Below are 23284 nucleotides of genomic sequence, written 5' to 3' on the forward strand. Positions count from 1 at the left end.
GTTAAATCCGTTTATATAGATAGGGAAAAAATTATAATATAAAAAAAATTACGTTCATAAGCGGCTAAAATGTCCTACAAGAATATTTTTTTTTTTAATTTTAAATTTGAATTTGAATATATTTAGATGAGATATGAACACAGAATGAAGATAGAATGATCCAGTCAACTAAGACATGTAAAGAAGATGGTTTATCACTAGTGCAATTGAAGCATCAACTTAATCTTATTAATATTATAAAGTCGAAGTTTGTAAGTATGGATGTGTATTACTCTTTCATGCAAAAATCTTATCTTTAAAGTTAAGAGTGAATATATGCACTATTTGAGTTTACGTTTAAGAGCTTAGACTGCATACGATAAAAAATATACACGGAGGTTTGGAATTTTTTAACAATATTGAATATTTCGGATTCAATTCACAAACAGTAACACGAATACATGAAATCAGTCAAAGCTTATCGTGTTACCGGTTAACTCATGTCCAACCGTTGCACAAAGCGATCCCATTCATTATTACCAAACGTTACAAAAAGCAAGCGTTACCACTTTGATGGTATTGATAAATTTTATTGAAATACTTGTTAAGTTTTTTTTGTTATATGGTGACAATGGTTTTTATCAGAAATATTCAAGGTTTTGATTTTTATGTATTTGTATCTTTAATAGTATTGTAAATATGAAAGTAGGTGTGATGGAAGGACTGTATTAATCTGGTTTAATATGAGACATGTTTCTAGGTGAGTTAAAATATGTATATTCAGTTCATTAGCAAAAACGAAAATACAAGAAATATGACATTCGAAAAAAATCGGTATATAAAAAACCGAACGTCAAAACATACAATTCAAAAATATATAAAAAACTGTAAAAGTATCAAAAAAGTTGCCCTACCATGTAACTTGGGTAAAAAATACTGAAGAAAAAGATTGTAACGGTTTACTCTCCTCTCTATTCGGTGATGGTTAAAAAGAGAACTTTCTAAATTGCTTAAGACTGGCCATTAGTCGCTGGAGTCGACAATCGACGTGTTTTTGCACTATTAACTTGTTATAGCTTACTGGATATCTAAACAATGAACCGTGGTATAACACAGATCTATGGATGTGGCAAATTTTCATAGATATATAATAATACTAGCTGTGCCCCAGACAACGTCCGCGTGATATAGTGACCTTGGATAGCCTACAATGTTAATAATCTAACCTAAAAACCCAAAGAAAAAGTTTCATCGTTCTAGCTTCAAAAATGACGAACTTGTATGGAAACAAACTTTTATTCTTTATTTATTTTACCTCCTTAAGTGCTAAATTTTTACAAACTTCGAATGTTATATTAGTTTATATTTAAATAACAATCAATTTCATAATTCAATACAAACAATTACAAAAAACAATCATTGTAATCCAACGCGGCACATCGAGGCAGCGTACCCAAGATACTGGCAGCGTTGCCTCTTTGAATGGCCATACTTAGCCTTTGACCAAAATAGCTACCAGCTCTCGGGTCACAAGTGACCTCAATGAGCCGCGCTGAAATACATGTTAAAAACAATTTGGCTTCCGGGCTCCATGGGCCCAACGTCTCCACGGTAAATGATAAAAACCAATACGAAACTCCAGATTTGTATATTTTCGTCTTTTTAAAATTGCCGCCTGTGTTGCTGCCGTGCCAGGACGAGAGGACGATCCAGACACATGACTTGGTGCCAATGTATCCACACACGTGGCATCCCATACTAAACATTTTCCGAGTTTCCACGGGACCAGGGTCATACCGTCAGGCCATTTTCCGTCGTCGCAATACCAATCTAAAAAGAAAGTTTCAAGCAGTCTAGTTTTTAGAAATACTCACAAAACAAAACATTTCATCGCTCCCTTCAACCCCTTTGTAACCAATTTTGGAATTGAAAAATAGCTTACTTCCTTTCTTAGGGTCTATCTGTGTACCAAATTTCATTTTAATCAGTTCAGTTTTGGCGTAAAAGTGAGATAGATAGATATACTTTCGCATTTATAATATTGAAAACCCGCGAAAGGACTTATGGAGCGACTGAAGGCTACCTCTCGCCTGACGGATACGACTTTAGTCTGAGGGCACCGCTGGAGGTTCGAACCTCGGCTCAGGCCGTCGTAATTTCGATCTCTATTTGGATCGATCGAACAGCATTCATTTAAAAGAGCTACACGAATGTTTATTGTTCATTCTTCTTGTGAAGAGCCTGCATTCTTAATAAGTGGTAAAATAAAAAAAACTATTACTAGACTATCCAATAGAGCTTATAGTAATTTTATTTACATAAAGATTATTTCTATTTACTATCAAAATATTAACAAATAAAAAGACTATCCAATAAAGCTTATATTAATCGTATCTACATAAATAGAAATGATGATATTTATTATCAATATACATATCAATATACAATTAAAAATATCTATGTGTTTTAGTATGTTTAGTAATAAAACAAAATCGCCGTATCTGTGGAGAAGCATTCTATAATCTACGTAGCCGTTACCCTCTTCTGGATTGTCGTTAAGTTGAATGATTGAGAACTTACGCTTTCGACTTCATTGCTTTCAATTTGTCTAATGTACAGGGTGATTTTTTACGCAACTGTAGTGGTAAACAATATATACATGTTCATAAATTATTTTTGTTGACACAAATTAGTGGTTGTAATATACGCTCATTCACATTTTTTGTTGACGATTGAATGGTTAAAAAAAAGTATGTAATGTTCTCTTACTGTATGTGTTTAGGCAATAAAACAATTGTAATCGTCCTATTGATAATAAACAAACGACAGTAAATAACAAAATATTTTATACAACACCTACACGTCTATACGACTAGTAGAGACTGAACTGATATAAATACTTATTTTTTAAATACATAGAAAATACCCAGACAATTTAAAACAATCAAACTCATGAATACAAATATCGCTACCGAGAAAGGAATCAAACGCGTGACCATTAGGAGTAAGGCGGTGTGCTAACCTACTAGATCAATGTAATAAAAACTGTGAAATTAGTTACTACTAAGATTATATAATTGTATATGTAAGATTTATATAATTGTATATGCATATTGGTAAATGTAACTGGCTCCTAATAAAAATAGGTGACACTGCATGTTATCAACTCAGGCCAGATTCTTTGCCACTGTAGACAAATTGTAAATGGTCCTCTGGAGTTGTACAAAAGTGGAAATTAAATAAATATAATAATATTAAAGTAAATTAAAAAAAGGCACGGACGAATATGTCTGTGGAAAATTGTATTTAAACTAAAAAAAAGTCTACTAGATCAGCGAAGCTGCCAAATATTATATTATATGATTGAGAATTTAAGAACATAATAATATTCCAAAAAGAAATTAATAATTTGATATTAAACACACATTTTCAAATGCACTATTTATATGGGTATTTTCCTAAAGAGAACATACTGTAGCAGTAAAAGGAAATGGCTATAACAAAACAGGCAGGTCGTATTGCTCAATGGGGTGAGTGTGCGCTCGTTGTAAATAATAATGTTAGAATTTTTTCCTTATTATGCCTTATTGCATTATTTAGATCGTCCTGTAAAGTGGGGGGTGACAGGGAGCATGTGTTGTATTGAAAATGTATGGTTTAGTTTCATTAGTGTAGTATTGAAACATTTAAAGGGGTGACAGGGAGTATGTGTTGTATTGAAAATGTATGGTTTAGTTTCATTAGTGTAGTATTGAAACATTTAAATGTGGGGGGTGACAGGGAGTATGTGTTGTATTGAAAATGTATGGTTTAGTTTCATTAGTATAGTATTGAAACATTTAAATGTGGGGGGTGACAGGAGTATGTGTTGTATAATGTATGGTTTAGTTTTATTAGTATAGTACACACATTTAAATTTGACAGGGAGCATGTGTTGTATTGAAAATGTATGGTTTAGTTTCATTAGTATAATATTGAAACATTTAAATGTGGGGGGTGACAGGGAGCATGTGTTGTATTGAAAATGTTTGGTTTAGTTTCATTAGTATAGTATTGAAACATTTAAATGTGGGGGGTGACAGGGAGCATGTGTTGTACTGAAAATGTATGGTTTAGTTTCATTAGTATAGTATTGAAACATTTAAATGTTAGAGCATGTGTTGTATTGAAAATGTATGGTTTAGTTTCATTAGTATAATATTGAAACATTTAAATGTGGGGGGTGACAGGGAGCATGTGTTGTATTGAAAATGTATGGTTTAGTTTCATTAGCATTGAAACATTTAAATCCTGACAAAAAATTACTATTGGCTTCTTACGTAATTGGAATGGTAAACAAGATTTGAAATTCTAACAAAAATGTACAGTCGGATTTCTGTTTGGAATGGTAAATATTGAATGATTTGACGACCTCGGTGGTCTAGTGGTCTAGCACACCGCTTTAAGTACGATGGTCGCGGGTCCGATTCCTCGCACGGCACAAACATTTGTATTCATGAGTATGGTTGTTTGTCTGGGTGTTTTCTATGTATAATGTGTATGTATTTACGAAAAAAAAATCTATGTATTTGTATCAGTTGTCTAGTACTCATAACACAAGCTTTAGCTAGCTTAACTTGGGTCTAGATGGCGCTGTGTGAATTGTCCTGAATAAAAAAAAAGCTGAGCAAGTAGGCTCAGCTTTTTTTTGATGGTAAACAGCAACCGTGAATTAATATTATAAACGCGGAAGTTTATAATTGTGAATGGATGGTTGGATGTTTGTTACTCTTTCACGCAAAAACTACTGAATGGAGTTTATTGAATGTAAGATACACCAAGAATATCCTTCAATTCTTGTCCCTGACGGGTCTTGGTAGCGAACTTTGAAAAAGGGCGAGCACAATAGATCTATGTAGGTCACTATGCTACAGGTGGTACAACAACCCAATAAAAAGAAAAAGATACCTCAAAATAGTACATAAGTTATAAATAAACCTCGGGCACTAATGACGTAAGTGGTACACGTCATTCGTTACCATCCCTGTAATTTCATGGATTGTATCTTCTAAACATATTTTATAAAACACGCTGTTAGGCGACAAAAATTAGATAAGACAGACATACCCACACAAGTGACTACGTTAATAGATAATTATAATAATAATAATAAATTCTAATATAAACTAATTATAAACTTTAAAAAAATAAATAATTTTTTGTAAAAATAGTAGTGAATTTTCAAAAAAAAAATTTAGAAAATATGTAACTTAAAATTCATAGCGCTGACAATGTTATCTGATTGAATAGAGATTAAGTGTGTAGCGGTTTCTATGTTGATTGTCGCATGCCCAATCCTTGTTAAAATCTACTTAAAACAACATTTATTTAAAAGAGCAATACACAAGTTTCTTGCTCGTTCTTCTTGTGATGAATCTGCGTTTCGAATGAGCGGTAGAATAAAAGAAATGTGACTATTCAAAAGTGCTTATATTATGTTTATTTGAATAAAGATTATTTCTATTTCTATAATAATAATCTCAGGATAATTCATACAGCGCCATCTAGTCCCAAGCTACCAAAAGTTTATGTTATGCGTACTTGAGAACTGATATAAATACTTAGATTTTTTTTTGTAAATACATACACATTATATGTAAGGAAAACACCCAGAACGACACAAACAATCATACTCATGAATACAAATGTTTGCACCGTGCGAGGAATCGAACCAGCGACCATCGGAAGTAAAGCGGTGCTAAACCGCTAAACCAGCGGGGTTGTAAATTAAAAATTTCTATGTTATTCGTCAAAACGAATTTTAATTTTGATTATATCTGCCAGTTATTACTTATTCCGTTAAACCGCAACACAACTCCAACATAGCATCAAAGGGTTTTTATAAAAAGTTTCAGTCAGATTAGTGTTTTCTTCATTTTTTGCACGTAATCGTGCTTTGTGGTGCGGACTTCTGCAGTCGTTTGCCGGTGAATTATATAGCCAATGACCGGCAAGCTATCGTTGTTTGGTCATAGTTGCATAACATATTGATATGGTATATTTAATAATAATTTAAGGAATATAGACAGTTTCAAAAGAGTTAGTGATTGCACTAATAAAAGCTTACGTAACAATAACAAACTGATTTTACCTAAATGTCGTTTGGCTAAAGTTAGTAATTCGTTTTATGGCAATTGCGTAAGGTTTTACAATAAAATACCAGAGATTGTTATAAATCTGCCAGAAAAAAGATTTAAATGTCAAATAAAACAGTTCCTTTGCAAAAAAGCTTACTATAAAATTGAAGAATTCGTTAACGATAATAATGTTTTTATAGAAAAACTTTAAATCTATAGCACTGACAATTTTATCTGATTACATTAATAATGAGTGCGTAGCGACTTCTATGTTGATTATCGCATGCCTCTTACTTGTTATACTGTAATTATTTATATAAAAAAAACATCTACTAAAAAGAGCAACACACAAGTTTCTTGCTCATTCTTCTTGTGATGAATCTGCATTCCGAATGAGTGGTAGAATCAAAATATGACTATTCAAGAGTGCTTGTAATGAGTTTATTTGAATAAAGATTATTTCTATTTCAATCTCAGGACAATTCACACAGCGCCATCTAGACCCAAGTTAAGCTAGCTAGAGCTTGTATTATGGGTACTAGACAACTGATACATATATATACATAGATATTTTTTTTTTGTAAATACATACATATTATACATAGAAAACACCCAGACCGATACAAACAATCATACTCATGAATACAAATGTTTGTGCCGTGCGAGGAATCGAACCCGCGACCATCGGTCGTAAATACATCGATTTTTTTTGTATATACATACATATTATACATAGAAAACACCCAGACCGTTACAAACAATCATACTCATGAATACAAATGTTTGTGCCGTGCGAGGAATCGAACCCGCGACTATCGGTCGTAAAGCGGTGTGCTTGACCGCTAGACCACCGAGGTCGTCATATTTAATAATAATATGCATAATAGAAATAATAAACTATTTTTTTTGAGGGTTGATAATGGTATGTTGCACCCGCCTGCGCTAACGGTTTACGCTGGCGGGGCACCAGTGGAGGATGATAAGATGAACATGAGGTCCAATTCAAACTTTTGAATAGTCATATTTTTTATTCTGCTACTCATTCGGATTGCGGATTCATCACAAAAAGAATGTGCAAGAAACTTGTGTGTTGCTCTTTTGAATACTTTTTTTTTATATATATATATAAATAATTACAGTAACAAATAAGAGGCATACGATAATGAACATAGAAACCGCTACGCACTAATTTTTAGTGCAATCAGATAATATTGTCAGTGCTATGGATTTTAAGTTTTTCTATAAAAACATTATCATTTACGAACTCTTCAATTTTATAGTAAGCTTTTGTTACAAAGGAATTGTTTTATATGACATTTAAATCTTTTTTCAGGCAGATTTATAACAGACCCTGGTATTTTCCTGTAAAACCTTATGCCATTACCATAAACTGAATTACTAACTTTAATTAAACGACATTTAGGTAAAATCGGTTTGTTATTGTTACGTAAGCTTTTATTAGTGCAATCACTAACTCTTTTAAAATTCTCTATACTTCCTGGTATACATGATATTTTCGTAAATGTATTGAGAAGCAACGGTGAGTGGTGGGAAATTGCGGAAAAATATAGCAAATAAGGTTTCACCACCACGCGGTAGGGCGCGGTCGCTGGTTCAGAAATATGATGTTAATTCGCTGACTGATTAAAACATTCAAGGCTTGTTACCTGCAATATATTGGGCTCGTACTCCTGGAGACCACCTCTGAACAGCTGTCGCACAGATAACAATGATATAAGCACAAGACACAAAAATAATGTCTAAATTCGAGATTAACCTTGAGCAGCGTGCACGGCGGTTGATTGTACTAATCAGAGAGTTTTCGAAGTGAATAGATGCACAATTGCACTCGCAGTGATGCGACAGAGGCGCCACTTTACAGGTACATACTTACCCGCTGAAATACAAATATACAAACCTTGACTGCAAATACAACAGACCAGCGAAAATAGAAATAGAAATAGAAATAGAAATAGAAATAGAAATAGAAATAATCTTTATTCAAATAAACTCATTACAAGCACTTTTGAATAGTCATATTTTGATTCTACCACTCATTCGGAATGCAAATTCATCACAAGAAGAATAAGCAAGAAACTTGTGTGTTGCTCTTTTTAATAGAAAAAGAGCAACACACAAGAAATAACAATATATATAATTGTTAACAATAAAAATGTTATAAATGGTGTAACCAGTGAGGATATTTGATTCCTTTAAGCAGTCTCGTAAAGAATTGAAGTTCAAATGTACAAATATGCCATATCAATAATATAAATTCCCACCTCCTAGTAAGTATACAAACGTAATCCGTTTGCTGGTTCTTTTTCGAGTACAAAATTGTTCCGACCAACTTTCTTTGTCCGCTGACCACTCTACTGGTATATTTTACCTTTTATCCACTAGATGGGGCTGCATATAGACAAGTGCCGTATTACGGATGTAATTTGGTGCTCTTTATGGATAAAAATGTGAATAACTTAACTACTGTAGTAGTATCATTTGAATATGTACCTTATGTGAACTATTTTATGGAATATACAAGTAGTTGATTTTGCAGTTTTCTAGTTTTTTATAAAAAAAAACATACATATGGAAAATATATGTTTTTTTAATGGATGATAATGGAATGATGCACCCGCCTGCGCTAACGGTTTACGCTAGCAGGGTACCAGTGGAGGATGATAAGATGAACATGAGGTCAGGTCAGTTAGCCCATTGTGGCAAATTCACCAGGTTTCAAGGGGAAACCGTATGGAAGGTAACCTGATATGGTACATTGGTAGCAATGGGGTCATTTGTCCACATTACTAACTCTAACTACATTACTAAATGCATTTCCCTCCTATGTATTTGATATTTTCATATCCCCTTAATGATAAAATACAACCCACATTACTAACAATCCCCATCTCCCTAGTATATATATATATATATATATATATAATTGTTTTTCTACCCTCATGATTTATAATTACATACAACTTTCACATATTTACAAGATATTACACGAACACTTTAATTACTGAGCTCGAAGTTTATATACTAGATGACCTGCGCAAATTCTTTAGCATCACACTCACTTATATTACACTTATCGTTATATTTCCATATATTTACATAATATCTTTTTAAATTGTAGCCCATGTATTATTCAAAAATGTAAGCTATACTACTGTAAAGTTTCATCAAGATCCATTCAGTAGTTTTTGCCTGAAAGAGTAACAAACATCCATCTATACTCACAAACTATCGCGTTTATAATATTAGTAAGATGCATGTAATTTAATATAGGAGCCAACAGAATATCAGCGCTGTAGATTTATCTGTAGCTTTATGCTGATGTAAGGATGAATTTGTATTTAGTTTTTTTTTTTCGGACTACTCTAATGCTGTTGGCCGCAGCTGGCCTTTACAGCTTCACCGGACGTTAGGGGGCGAGTGCAGATGGCACTCCAAACCCGCGGAAGGACTGGTGTGACAGAGTGGCTGAAGGCCAACTCCTGCCTGACGGATAAGGCTTTAGTCTGAGGGCACCACTAGGGGTTCGAACCTAGGCTCAGGCCGTCGTAATTTCGATCCCCGTTTGAATTGGACAGAGGATCGATTGGAGGGGCGCCCGGGGGCGCCGGTGTAGTATTATGGTAGTGTATTTAGCACGTAAGTAATATATAAGTATTGATTATTATAATAAACGAGGCAATATACACTCAAACGTTGTATCATTTGCGTACCGAGCACCACCCTTATACTGAGTTCGTTGTCTAGTTATTTCAGCGGTACATACTGCTACTTCAATTTCTTATAATTGTATATTTACTTTGTCTTTTGTATTTGATGAATAAATAATATATCTATCTATCTATACATATCTACATGCCGTAAGTAAATAACAATAACTCTGGTAACACAATGGGTACTCGAATAAAGTGCTATCAAGTGTAACTACGTAATAGCAAGTGGCCTGTAGAGGATAATAGCGATTATTATTTGACCATCCGTCTTTTGTCCGTCCGTCTATCCCTAATTACGGTACCATGGTGACGAGGATGAAAATAATTGGGACTTTATTTGAGTATGGGGATGAAAAGATAAAAATGTATATGATGTTAGATGTTTTATTATATTCGACTAAACAAATAAGAGGAAATGAAAATCTTTGAGAAATCAATAATAAATTAACATTCTTGGATATTGCTTAGAATGGGGTTAGATAACTTACTCAATAGATGACCCAAGCTGAATATAGCCTGTTTTGAGGGTTTTAGAAAACTTACAGACCTACATAGATATATATATAATAATACCGTTGGACAATTCACATATTGCTTAGTTTGGGATTAGATGACTTGTCCCAAACTTAACAAAGCTTGGTTTTTAGGTATTAGACAATTGATAGATATACTTAGATATATATGTATATACACAGAAAATACCCACACTAATACATGATTCATAGTCTGCAATACTAATGTTTGTATAGTGCAAAGAATCGAACCTGTGACTATCGGAATTAAATCGTAATTATTACTATCTACTGTAATTATTATATAAAAAAAACAAGTATTCAAAAGAGCGACAAACAAGTCTCTTGCTCAATCTTCTTGTGATGAATCTGCATTCCGAATGAGTGGTAGAATCAAAATATGACTATTCAAAAGTGCTTGTAATGAGTTTATTTGAATAAAGATTATTTCTATTTCTATTTCTAGAATTATTCTAATAAACTTGACGTTAACTTTAATAGTCATACATATTTTTTTAATCTACCGTTCATTCAGAAAACTTTGTTATCACAAGAAGAACGAGCAAGAAATATGTGTTGCTCTTTTAAATAATTGTAGCAACTTTATAATATATTTTTAACTTGAAATATGTGAATACAATCTACCAAGTAGCACTAATTGAATGAATGAATGAATGAAAAATTATTTATTGTTCTCCTCACAAATTACAAAACAAATATTACACTATTATGTAATTCATTAGAGACAATTTGACAAAAAGTAATTGAGACATTCTAAGATTAAGATTTCTTAAGGGTCGGCAATACGCACGTGACACCCCTGGTGTTTCAGGGGTCCATAGTCTACGGTAAACATTTACCATCAGATGAGTCGTATGCTTGTTTGCCATCATAGTAGTAGTATCTATATGGTATAAAAAAACAATTCAAGAATTTTTTAAGTGACTTCTGTGATTTTCGGCATATATAAAGTTGTATGGTTACATCATTAGAGGTATCATTGAGACATCATTTAAAACGGGTGTCGGGCACATCCGACTAAGATGGATGCGGGCACCGGAAGAGGAAATGGTCCCGCACGGTGCGATCTACCCTTAACAGATTCATTTTTCACATTCAATGAATGCAATCCGCCCTAAAGTGAAGGCGTTAATGTCATGTTAAATATATTGTTCGGTATTGTTTACTTTTAGCCGACTGTTTATTTAAAAGTGGTGTGTTGTAACTGGCTCATAAGAAATGCATTTTATATTCTAAACCAGCTATTCTTTTTTATCCCCTTAGAGGTGTAATTTATCAAAATCCTTTCTCATGGGATGCCTACGTCATAGTAGCTTTATGCATGCAAAGTCTCAGCTCGATCGGTTTAAAATTGACAAAGTTTCATATAAATTTTCAACCCCTATTTTATCACTTTGGCGGTAGAATTAATCAAAATCCTTTCTTAGCGGATGCCTACGTCTTAACATCTACCTGCATGCCAAATTTCAGCCCGATCCGTTCTGTGGTTTTGGCTGTGCGTTGATAGATCACTACGTCAGTCACCTTTGAGTTATATATATTTAGACTAGCTTTTGCCCGCGGCTTCGCTCGCGTTAATTTATCCCCTTAGGGGTGTAATTTATCAAAATCCTTTCTTATGGGATGCCTACGTCGTAGTAGCTTTATGCATGCAAAGCCTGATCGGTTTAAAATTGACAAAGTTTCATATAAATTTTCATCCCCTATTTTATCACTTTGGGGGTAGAATTAATCAAAATCCTTTCTTAGCGGATGCCTACGTCATAACATCTACCTGCATGCCAAATTTCAGCCCGATCCATCCAGTGGTTTCGGCTGTGCGTTGATAGATCACTATGTCAGTCACCTTTAAGTTATATATATTTAGATTTGTATTTAAATTTATAGTTCCTTTTATATTACATTCTTGTTTGTTACTTCATTTTCAATTCTGTCCAAATATATATATTTTCTCCGTATACCTAGTCTTTATTTCTTTTACCTATATACAAATATAATAAAACTGCAATAGGGTGTTATTTACATTTTTCTGAAATAATGTTTCTTATATCTGAATACTATCTACTTGTTAAATTTAACAAGTAGATAGTACCTGTCAATTGTCACAAAAAGTATGTATTGTAAGGCAATAGAATAGAATAGAATAGAAAATCATTTATTCAAATAAACTTAATTTAAGCACTTTTGAAAAGTCAACATTTTTTTTTTAAATCTACCGCTTATTCGGAAAGCTGTCTCATCACAAGAAGAATGAGCAAGAAACTTGTGTGTTGCGATTGCAATTGCCTTACTATGTCTGATCGACAGTTGACTGGTAGATAATGCCATCAGTCATTAAGTCCGCCATATATACTATTTTGTGTGCAAAAGAATAAATAAAAGAATAGAATAGAATAGAAAATCATTTATTCAAATAAACTTACATTGAAGCACTTTTGAATAGTCATTACATTTTTTAATCTACCGCTCGTTCGGAAAGCTGTCTCATCACAAGAAGAACGAGCAAGAAAATTGCGTATTGCTCTTTTAAATAATTTTATTATTACTTTACATTTTTAAGTTTAAGTGTGTGAATACAAACCACCAATTAGCACTAATTCAATTAAATACTCAAATAGAAAAAAATAGAAATAAATTATATAATGTTGCGTATTTCATGGTATAAATACAAATTATAATAATCTATACATAGAAATAAAATTGGAGTGTCTGTTTGTAATATTGAAATAACCGTTTTTTACTATATGCATATGAATATAAATACAATACATAAACCAACATTTTTAACCATTTTTGTCTGTGTGTCTGTTTGTTTCGGCTAATCGTTGATATGGCTGGATCGATTTTGACGGGACTATTTTTGGCAGATAGCTGATGTAATAAGGAGTAACTTAGGCTGCTTTTATTTTAGAAAAATAAAGTTAAATTCCACGCGGACGAAGTCGTTGCTAGCTAGTAAATAATAAACAAACAAACGCCACAAAGCATAAAAAATTAGCAAAAGCTGTTAAAATTAAGCAATAATATAATAATAATAAATTGGATAATTCGTAGAGCGCCATCTAGTCCCAAACTAAGCAGAGCTTTTATTATGGGTACTAGATAAGTTATATAAATACTTTTGTAAATACATATATAATATACATAGGATACACCCAGACCCAAACACCAAAGAAGAAACCCATCGTAATTATATCTACACTTATATAGCGACATATACTTCGCCTGTGAAAGCGAAATCATCAGGCAGTGAATAGTTTGGAAGTCTACAGTTGACTGTTGAGCGACCAGACTAAAACAGTCAGTTACGACTGAGTTAACACAAAGCTTACAGAGGGAAAGGTCATTTTTAGCAATGTGGACTGATAACCCCATTGCTAGCCATTGCGGAGGTCAACCTGTTAATGTACCATGTCAAGTTGACCTACAAGAGGTTCCCCCTGGAAACCATCGTGATAAATTACTTGTGAATTTGTCACAATGGGCTAACTGACCTAATCTCATCCTATCATTCTCCACTGGTGCCCCGCCAGAGCAAACCGTTAGCGCAGACAGGTGCACCATTCCATTACCATCCATTAAAAAAAATACTGGGTTTCCGACCCAATATATGTTGTAAATTTGTAAATTTATTTTTTATTTATTTATTTATTTACTTAATACAGAAAACATGTGTACTAATTTACTAAAGAAACGATGATATTCACAGAAGTATAAAACTGTGTTGCGAATATCGACGCCCTGGGTCTATATGTCCTGGGTCGGAAATGTTTTGGGACATATATTGGGTCTATCCGACCAATCCCAAAATATATATATAATTACGTATAATAAGGTGTTCATCAGTAATTTTAAAGTGTAAATATTCTACCTTTAACGTTAACAACAAATACCATTGGGTTTCTGCCAAGAGGTCAGTTCCGTAGCTCGCCCCATTTGTTCCCCGGTTCATTACCCCCGTCTCAATGACTCGTCTCGTCTGACATCTCACTGGATTTTCGTAATTTCAGTACGGAATTACAAAAAAAACCACTACACTTCATTTTCATTGTGACTCTCATGAGATAACTCAATAAAAGTGGAGAGTTATTGTGCAAACTTTAAATAATTTTATTTTTTACTGTTACTCTGATTACACAAATAGATAATGCTTAAAGAAATGCATAGAATAGAAAATCATTTATTCAAATAAACTTACATTGAAGCACTTTTAAAATAGTCATCACGTTTTTTTTAATTCAAATACAAATTCAAAAATCATTTATTACTGTATGACTTTTATGAACCGCCACAAATATTTGCTGCTTATGAACGTAATGTTTTTTACATTATAATTACCAGTCCTACCGTCCTGTTCAGTATATAGATCTCATTGAGGAGAACTGGCAAGAAATTCTATTGAATTACTTTTTCTTTTAAAAGCCAGTTTATTCACAATGTATATTTATATAGGTAAATATATATATATATAAACAAACACTACTATACCATGGTAATAAACCGTTCCACCACCAAAGCCGTCAAATAATATATAATAGATATATTAGAATAAACAACGTTCCAAAGAGAGATAACCGAAATCACACGAACAACGAACGATAAATCAAAGAGCTGATAAAACGAGATCTGCAATTAGCACTCTTGATAAATGCCACAGTGGAGGGAGACAAAATAATTATACTTTAATCCCGAGCACATAAATCAGCAGCCAGCTACTTAGCACTCGATTAGCATCCAACAAGAGGAGATAAATCATTGTGAGAACTCCTCTACACTCCCACTCAACAGCGCATAATGTTGGTAGGTGGGACTGGAGCGGTGTATACGTGTTTTGATCTTCGAGTGTTTAAGGAAACGATATATTATGTGTTTATAATAATAATAATAATAATAATAATAATAATAATAATAATAAAGACATTTATTCAGCATTACAGTATTCTTAGATGCTATCTATCTTATATACTATACAACTTAAAAGCTAAAAGCTAAAACATACTAGTAACGCTAAATGTGACTCCCACTCAGCATTTATACTGCAGTATATATATACCACAGTGCTGATTTTCAGTGGGGCCACCACACACGAGAGAGCGTATGTAAAGATTACTAAAGGAAATAAAACGTTAAAATTAAGACCATTTTATAAATAGGTATGAAAATGTATGTAAAGATAAATGCAATTTTAATTAATGTATGTATTTAGTATATTCTGTTTATCTTACTTATATTATAAACGAGAAGTTTGTGAGTATGGGTGGTTAGATCGATGGATGAATGTTTGTTACTCTTTCACAAAAAATCTACTGAATGAATTATATAGTAATATAGCCTAAAAATTAGATTACACACAGGCTATAATTTTTTTCCAGGTGAAACCGCGGGCACAGCTAGTTCATATTTCATTTACTACTGTTTTCTTTTTTTGTTTAGCTCTACAGTGTGTGTGACGGAGCGCGTATAAGTACATTAAAATTGTATTTTTTTTAATGAATGAATATACAATGCTAGTGTTAACTGTATGTTGGCGTTTCACGAATGGAAAATAACCATTCTTTTGGAATCAGGAATTAACCACAATGGTTTCTAGGAGGTACCGCTGTCTCGGTAAACTCCCTTCTTTACTAATATAATATTATAGAGAGGTATAGTTCTTTCCATCGAAGCATCATCAAAATAAAATAAAACTTAAAAATATCATCTTAATCAGAACTTCAGAAATATCACACTCTCAACTCATTCGGAAAGCAGACTCTACACAAGATGTATAAAGCAAGACACTTGTACATATGTTTTACTTTTAAACTAAATGTTTAAATATTATTCCAGTATTTAAAGTCTTAAAAATGTGTAAATTTAAAACTACCAAATAGAACTAATTTACAGTAGCTAGCGAATATCAAACCTATGGTAACTTTGATAAAGTTAACTTTATATGCGCTAAATTGTTTTATAATCAAACCAAGGTATCTTATTAAAGCAACTGAGTGTAAGTAAGGGTAGTTTCACGCTTCTGCCCCATTACCCCTCCATTACCCCTCAGGACTGTTGCCCGACAGGTTTTACGAGCTTCGCAAAAATCTGATACGGACATCGTCCACCTTTTGTTGTTTTACCGTTAATGACTGATCATTAGATACTTTGTTGTTTTTTAATTGTTTTTTTTTATAGTATAGGAGATAGACGAGGATGTGGCTTACCTGATGGTAAGTAATTACCGCCGTTCAAGTGAGCACCTGCAGCACCTGGGGAATTGCAAATGCGTTGCCGGCCTTTTGATTTCAATGGTCGCGGGTTCGTTCCTCGCCCGCACACTCATTTTTATTCATGATTATGATTGTTTGTGTCGGTCTGGATGTTTTCTCTGTATAATATGTATGTATTTATGAGTTTATGTTAGCGTTAGACTCGATAACTGAATTTGATCACCATTAGAAAAGGTCGTAACGGCAATCAAGTTTCTGCATCGAATATTTGTGATCTTACACGTGCTAATTGTAATGGATTTAAACAAAATAATATAAACATGTACATGAAGTAGTAAAATAGAGTTCCGCAAACCAAAATATTTATCATTATTAAAACATCGTAATATCTACATAATATAGCAGTATTTTACAATAAATTTTGTTGCAGGTTACAAAGCGTCTTTATGCAATTGATCCTGCATCTTTAGATTTAATTGTTGATTTTTCTGTTATTGTTAAATTTGTTTATTTAAATAAAGATCTTGGCAATAACTAAAAGTATTACTTAAACTTTTATTTAAAATAAAATCTATATGTTTCTTTATTTTTATTGGTGACGTTAATATGGCATTCTCAGAGTGACTATTCTGAAAGTTTTTATTTTATTGTATAATAATTTTTCGAATTTTAAAAAACTATATTAATAAAATAATTTAACTTCAGTACTATTAGTTAATTTGCAGATATTCTCGTTCTAATTGCTATCATCCAACTAAGTGATAAGTGTAGTCATCTACCCTATATATTTATAATTGTGTCGAATACGTTTGACATTAAGTGTAATACATACTAGCTGTCTCTGCGTGGCGATTTAAGAAGACAAAGGGCAGTAAAATGGCTGATTGCTCTCTACACTGACGCGAGTTGAGGAATCATAGACCACATACAATTTAGACCCTCCACACTACCTGTATGCCAGGGGTGAGCAAACTATTTCATCAATTCAATCAATTTAAATTTTATAATTTATAATTTTTAAGGCGGCTGAACTTAATTATTAATTGCAATTACGTGCATGTACAGAGTTCCTCAAACACATGTGGAGGCAAACGAAGATAATTCGCCATCTGTACCAGCAGCGGCTCTAGAAAATTCGTCCTTATATATGTGCATTAAAACGAATTATGGTGCGAACAATATCTCTAAAATAAGGGACATATTTTTCAAGTAAGTGCCTGAAACCTGAAATGCACTGCTCGCCATCGACAGGAAATTCATCTCGATACGCTGGAACCTAGTGATCTCGGACAGTGCGGTTTCAGATGAGCATTCTCATACACTTAGATTGTGGAATGAAGTAACTGTCTAGGTTTTTTCGCGAGAATGAATGAATGAATGAAACCCTTTATTCTTCCTCTCACAGAAAATATAGTTACACAATTATGTATAAAATCACAAAAACAGAATAATAAACAAGACAAAGAGGTATCAATGGGCGGCCTTATCGCTAAAAAGCGATTTCTTCCAGGCAACTTCACGAGACTACAGCATGGGATTTCGAGAAGGATTCTAAAGGATCGGCAATGCGTACGCACACTCCTGGTGTCTCAAGTGTCCGTAGGCTACGGTAACCATTTACCATCAGATGGGCCGTATGCTTGTTTGCCACCATCGTAGTATAAAAAAATGCCTAAATTGTTCCAGAGATTACTGTTCTAATATCATTATCTATTTTTGTTTTCTTACTCTTTTTTCTTCTTCTTTTACTTCTTTTTTAGTTTTGGTTGCGTAACTGGAGTAGTTAACAAGCTAACCCATCTTATGGAAGATGGGTTAGCTTGATGGTTTAGGTTAGACTTTTGGAACTAAATTTATCAGTCTCTATTTAGTATATCGGTGTAGACCAGTTCAAATAAATTAAACACTTGTCTATTCTAATAGATTGTATGCTCTATACTTCAGGATACAAGCTTTATAGTTGTTTACTAGAGAACTTATTAGGTTTCAGTTTTTGTTTAACGGTACTCCATAAGGACTGAAGTAAACCGTATAACAAGTATTTCAAATAGGCAACATCCTCGGTGGTCTAGTGCTTAGTACGCCGCTTTACCTCCAAACAAACATTTGTATGCAAGAGTATGAATATTTGTCTCGGTCTGAAAACGTTCTATCTATGTTATAAATATTTATAAAAAAATGCGCTCTGCTTACCTAGGGACGAGATACCTAGTGTAAATTGGGTTAATACTGTAATTATCTTATACTATAATTATTAGGAATGGAGTCTACCAGTTAATAGAAAAAATAAATATTCATTACATCCCGTCTTCAGAACTCTACCTGAGTTCTCTATTCAGAACAATAATAGTTTATAACTTTTTTCTTTATATACCTACTAGCAGTTCCCGTGACTTTGTCCGCGTAGAATTTAACTATATTTTTCTATAATAAAAGTAGCCTAAGTTACTCCTTATTACATCAGCTACCTGCCAAAAAAGTCCAGTCAAAATCGGCCCAGCCGTTTCATAGATTTGCCGTAACAAGCAGACAGACAGACAAAAATTGTAAAAAATGTTATTTTGGTGTATGTACTTGGTGTAATTTTATTTATATGTATAGATTGAAATGAAACAAACACAAAATTGTAAGTGAGGCAAGTAAAAACATTTGCAAATGCGAGGAATCGAACCCGCGACTATCGGAAGTAAGGCGATGGGCTAAACCGCTAAACCATCCAAAAAAAGCATGCTTATAAAAGCTGTAAGAAAAGCGATTCGATCGTGAATGACAGACTTGTTATTTTCCTCTCAGCATTGTAACTAGGCAATGCTGTTACCGCACGTTGTAACTAAATTTGCCACAAATGTATAGTGATATAGTACATGCAATATGATGTAGTGGGCACCTTTTGCAGCAGACTATTCACAATCCAATCTCGATAGGCACACAATGAAATTAGTTTGTACCGCGCCTACCAGCGAGACAATTATTTTCTAGTCGACCGTGTGTGGGGTGCCTTACGTTGGACTGCATCATTGTTGCAGTGGATAGGTTTATGCATTACTAGCCGCTATACCCGCGATTTAATTCGCAATTTTATAGCCTATATGTAATTCTAATGTATAAGCTATATTACTGTAAAGTTTAATCAAAATATGTTGAGTAGTTTTTGCGTGAATGTGTAACAAACATTTATATATCCATTTATCCTTACATACTCACAAACTTTTACTTTTAGAATATTAGGAAGATTAGTAATCGAAATTCCAGACTATATATAACTCAAAGGTGACTGACGTAGTGATCTATCAACGCACAGCCCAAACTACTGGACGGATCGGGCTGAAATTTGGCATGCAGGTAGATGTTATGACGTAGGCATCCGCTAAGAAAGGATTTTGATTAATTCTACCCCAAAGGGGGTAAAATAGGGGATGAAAGTTTGTATGAAACTTTGTCAATTTTAAACCGATCGGGCTGAGACTTTGCATACATAAAGCTACTATGACGTAGGCATCCCCTAAGAAAGAAAACAAAAGTAAAGCCGCAAAAACTATACCTAATTTATAATAATACTTCTTAAGGCGAACGAAGTCGCCGGCAAAAGCTTATATAGTCTTACTGAATTACACATTCAATAAGACTATATTCATGAAACTACGAAATGAATAATTCGAAGTTTCGATTAAAATTTCCTCTATCCATTTACTGCTTTATTATTTTTTTGTATTTATTAGACCATAAAGTATCAGGAAATCTAATATGAATAGATAAATTTTATTTTTCTATTCGAAATTAGAAATTCTAGTTTCATTTGCTTCATAATTTTTAAATTATTAAACTTTAACGCAAAAATAAACAAAAAAGTAAATAATTTTCTCCCAGTTAACTATGGGATCAACTGAGATAGTTAGATAACTGTTAGTTTAAACTATGTTTGTTAAACATGTAAGCAATTGTTTGATAATCTCTCGCATAACGCGATCCAATAGGACTAAATGCAAATCGCTGATAATCCATTAGTGTCCGTACGTAGGTGTAGTACGTATCTACGTAACTATGTTGTACTTACTGGTACCACCATTCCGATGTTTATTAATTAAATTTATTTACACGGGTAAATATATTCTGCATTATGTTAGGTTAACTAGCTACGCGCCCCGGCTTCGCACGGGTGTACGCTACTGTACACCCGTATGTATATATAATACATGTACATGTATTATATATATAAACATCTACAATCACTCTATCTATAAAAAAAAACCGCGTCAAAATCCGTTGCGTAGTTTTAAAGATTTAAGCATACATAGAGACGGACAGACAGCGACAACGATTTTTTTTATACTATGTAATGATATGTATTTTAATATATTTATATTTTAATTTTAGTTGAAGAGTATATATTTTTTTGAGATGTTTTTGATCAGTTTTTAGTCTACTAGTTCTTGCCACTAGATACTGGTGGCAAAATGTCTGAATTATTCAATTAGGTTACTTAGCAGAGTATCAAAAATGATAGCTATATTTCAACTCAGCTTCTCAATATATTTATGAAAATATCATGTATGCCAGGAAGAATATAGACAGTTTCAAAAGAGTTAGTGATTGCACTAATAAAAGCTTACGTAACAATAACAAACTGATTTTACCTAAATGTCGTTTGGCTAAAATTAGTAATTTATGGCAATTGCGTAAGGTTTTAGAATAAAATGCTAGAGTTTGTTATAAATCTGCCAGAAAAAAGATTTAAATGTCAAATAAAACACTTCCTTTGTAAAAAAGCTTACTATAAAATTGAAGAATTCGTTAGCGATAATAATGTTTTAATAGAAAAACTTTAAATCCATAGCACTGACAATATTATCTGATTACACTAATAATGAGTGCGTAGCGACTTCTATGTTGATTATCGCATGCCTCTTACTTGTTATACTGTAATTATTTATATAAAAAAACATCTATTAAAAAGAGCAACACACAAGTTTCTTGCTCATTCTTCTTGTGATGAATCTGCATTCCGAATGAGTGGTAGAATCAAAATATGATTATTCAAAAGTTCTTGTAATGAGTTTATTTGAATAAAGATTATTTCTATTTCTATTTCTATTTCAGCAGTGGACGTCTTCCGGGCTGAGATAATGATGATGATGATTTCAATGAGCATAAAGGCAGACCCCGTAGTAGTCGATTATTAGTGTTAGCTTGGTTTAAAAAAAAACTTATATATTTTAAATAATAATCATGATACCTCTGAACAATTTACATAACGTCATCTAGTACCAAAATAAGCAAAGCTTGAGTTTTGGATACTAATCAACTGACGTGAATACTTTGTTATTTATTTTTTTGTAAATACATACAAAATATATATAGCGAACACCTAGACCGATACAAAGAATCATACTCATGATTGAAATGTCTGTACCGAACCTGGGACCATCGGAAGTAAAGCGGTGTGCTAAACCGCTAAACCACTAAGACCGCTAAATCCGGATTTTATTTCCGCAAGTTAAAAATCAATCTAAATCATTAATTAACTTACACTATTCTCATTTAGTCTATTAAACGCAGACGTGACTAGTTTAGCGGAAAATCCTCTCGCGTTGATTTAATCTGATTACCCGATAGTCAACTAGTGAAATTTTAGTTATTGAATAGGGCTGCGACATTGACAAGTAAAAATGGTTTCGTTTGCTATTGGTAAGGTCTTTTGATGATCATCATCTGCTTCTTCCTTATTTGTGGTCGGCGTGATAATATGTTTTTCTCTTCCATTCATCCCTGTTCGCAATCATCTCGTTTTTTACTCCTTTTCTTACCACATCATCTTTCATACAGTCCATCCATCTCTTTTTTAGCCTTCCTCTATCCTTATAATAATATTTATGTTTACATGCCCGAATCAAGACAAGCGATTACTCTCTGTAAATAAAATAAAAATATATATACAAAAAAAAAATCTGTTGAATTATATATGTCTCCAATTTCGTAAGTCGATAGTAAAATATTGCAATTTTCAAGAAATAAAACATTAAAAAAAATCTTTCTTGAGATTCAATTTTTTGATGGTAACCAATGCAACTTGGTGTGTCACAAATGATCAGCTGCTTCATGATCTGGAGGTTGGCACTGTCAAACAAGAGATTTTGAAACAAACCAAATCATACGAGGAAAGAATAAAAAATCATCCCAAATATTTAATTGCTTGAGTTCATCTGGCAGGTGGTTAAATATTTTAATGGCCATGGAATAGCAGTTTAAGCTGGCCAATGATCAATGTCTTTAGTAAAGGTCCTTATGAAATAAACAGTGTATATCTAAATTAAAGTAGGATGTGTGTAACACATACCGAGCCTGTCATGACCAGATAACCCAACCAACAAACTACTTAATGTTAAATTGTGACAGATTGTAGTAAACAAAAAATATATAAAAAAATCTTTTCTCTTATTCGATGTCGGTTAAAAGCACTATTCATCTCCCACACAGACACTAGTAAACCAATTAACAGCGTCATTTTCCTTCAGTCATCGCCATCCAATCATCTGCTGATGACTAAATAGATTACAGTTTCATTAGCAGCCCGCATTGTTCTGTCTACCCCCTTTTCAATTTGAAGTAGTGAAACTAATACCGTTACATTGAAACGCAGTAAGCATTTCGAGCGCTTTATATTTTTCGCCTCGTATGCAATAGAAATAAAAATGGTCTTTCATAAAATAAACTTCATATAA

The sequence above is a fragment of the Achroia grisella genome, unplaced genomic scaffold, assembly GCF_030625045.1.
Source record: "Achroia grisella isolate CSIRO2021 unplaced genomic scaffold, CSIRO_AGI_Agris_v1 utg2167, whole genome shotgun sequence".
NCBI lineage: Eukaryota > Metazoa > Arthropoda > Insecta > Lepidoptera > Pyralidae > Achroia > Achroia grisella.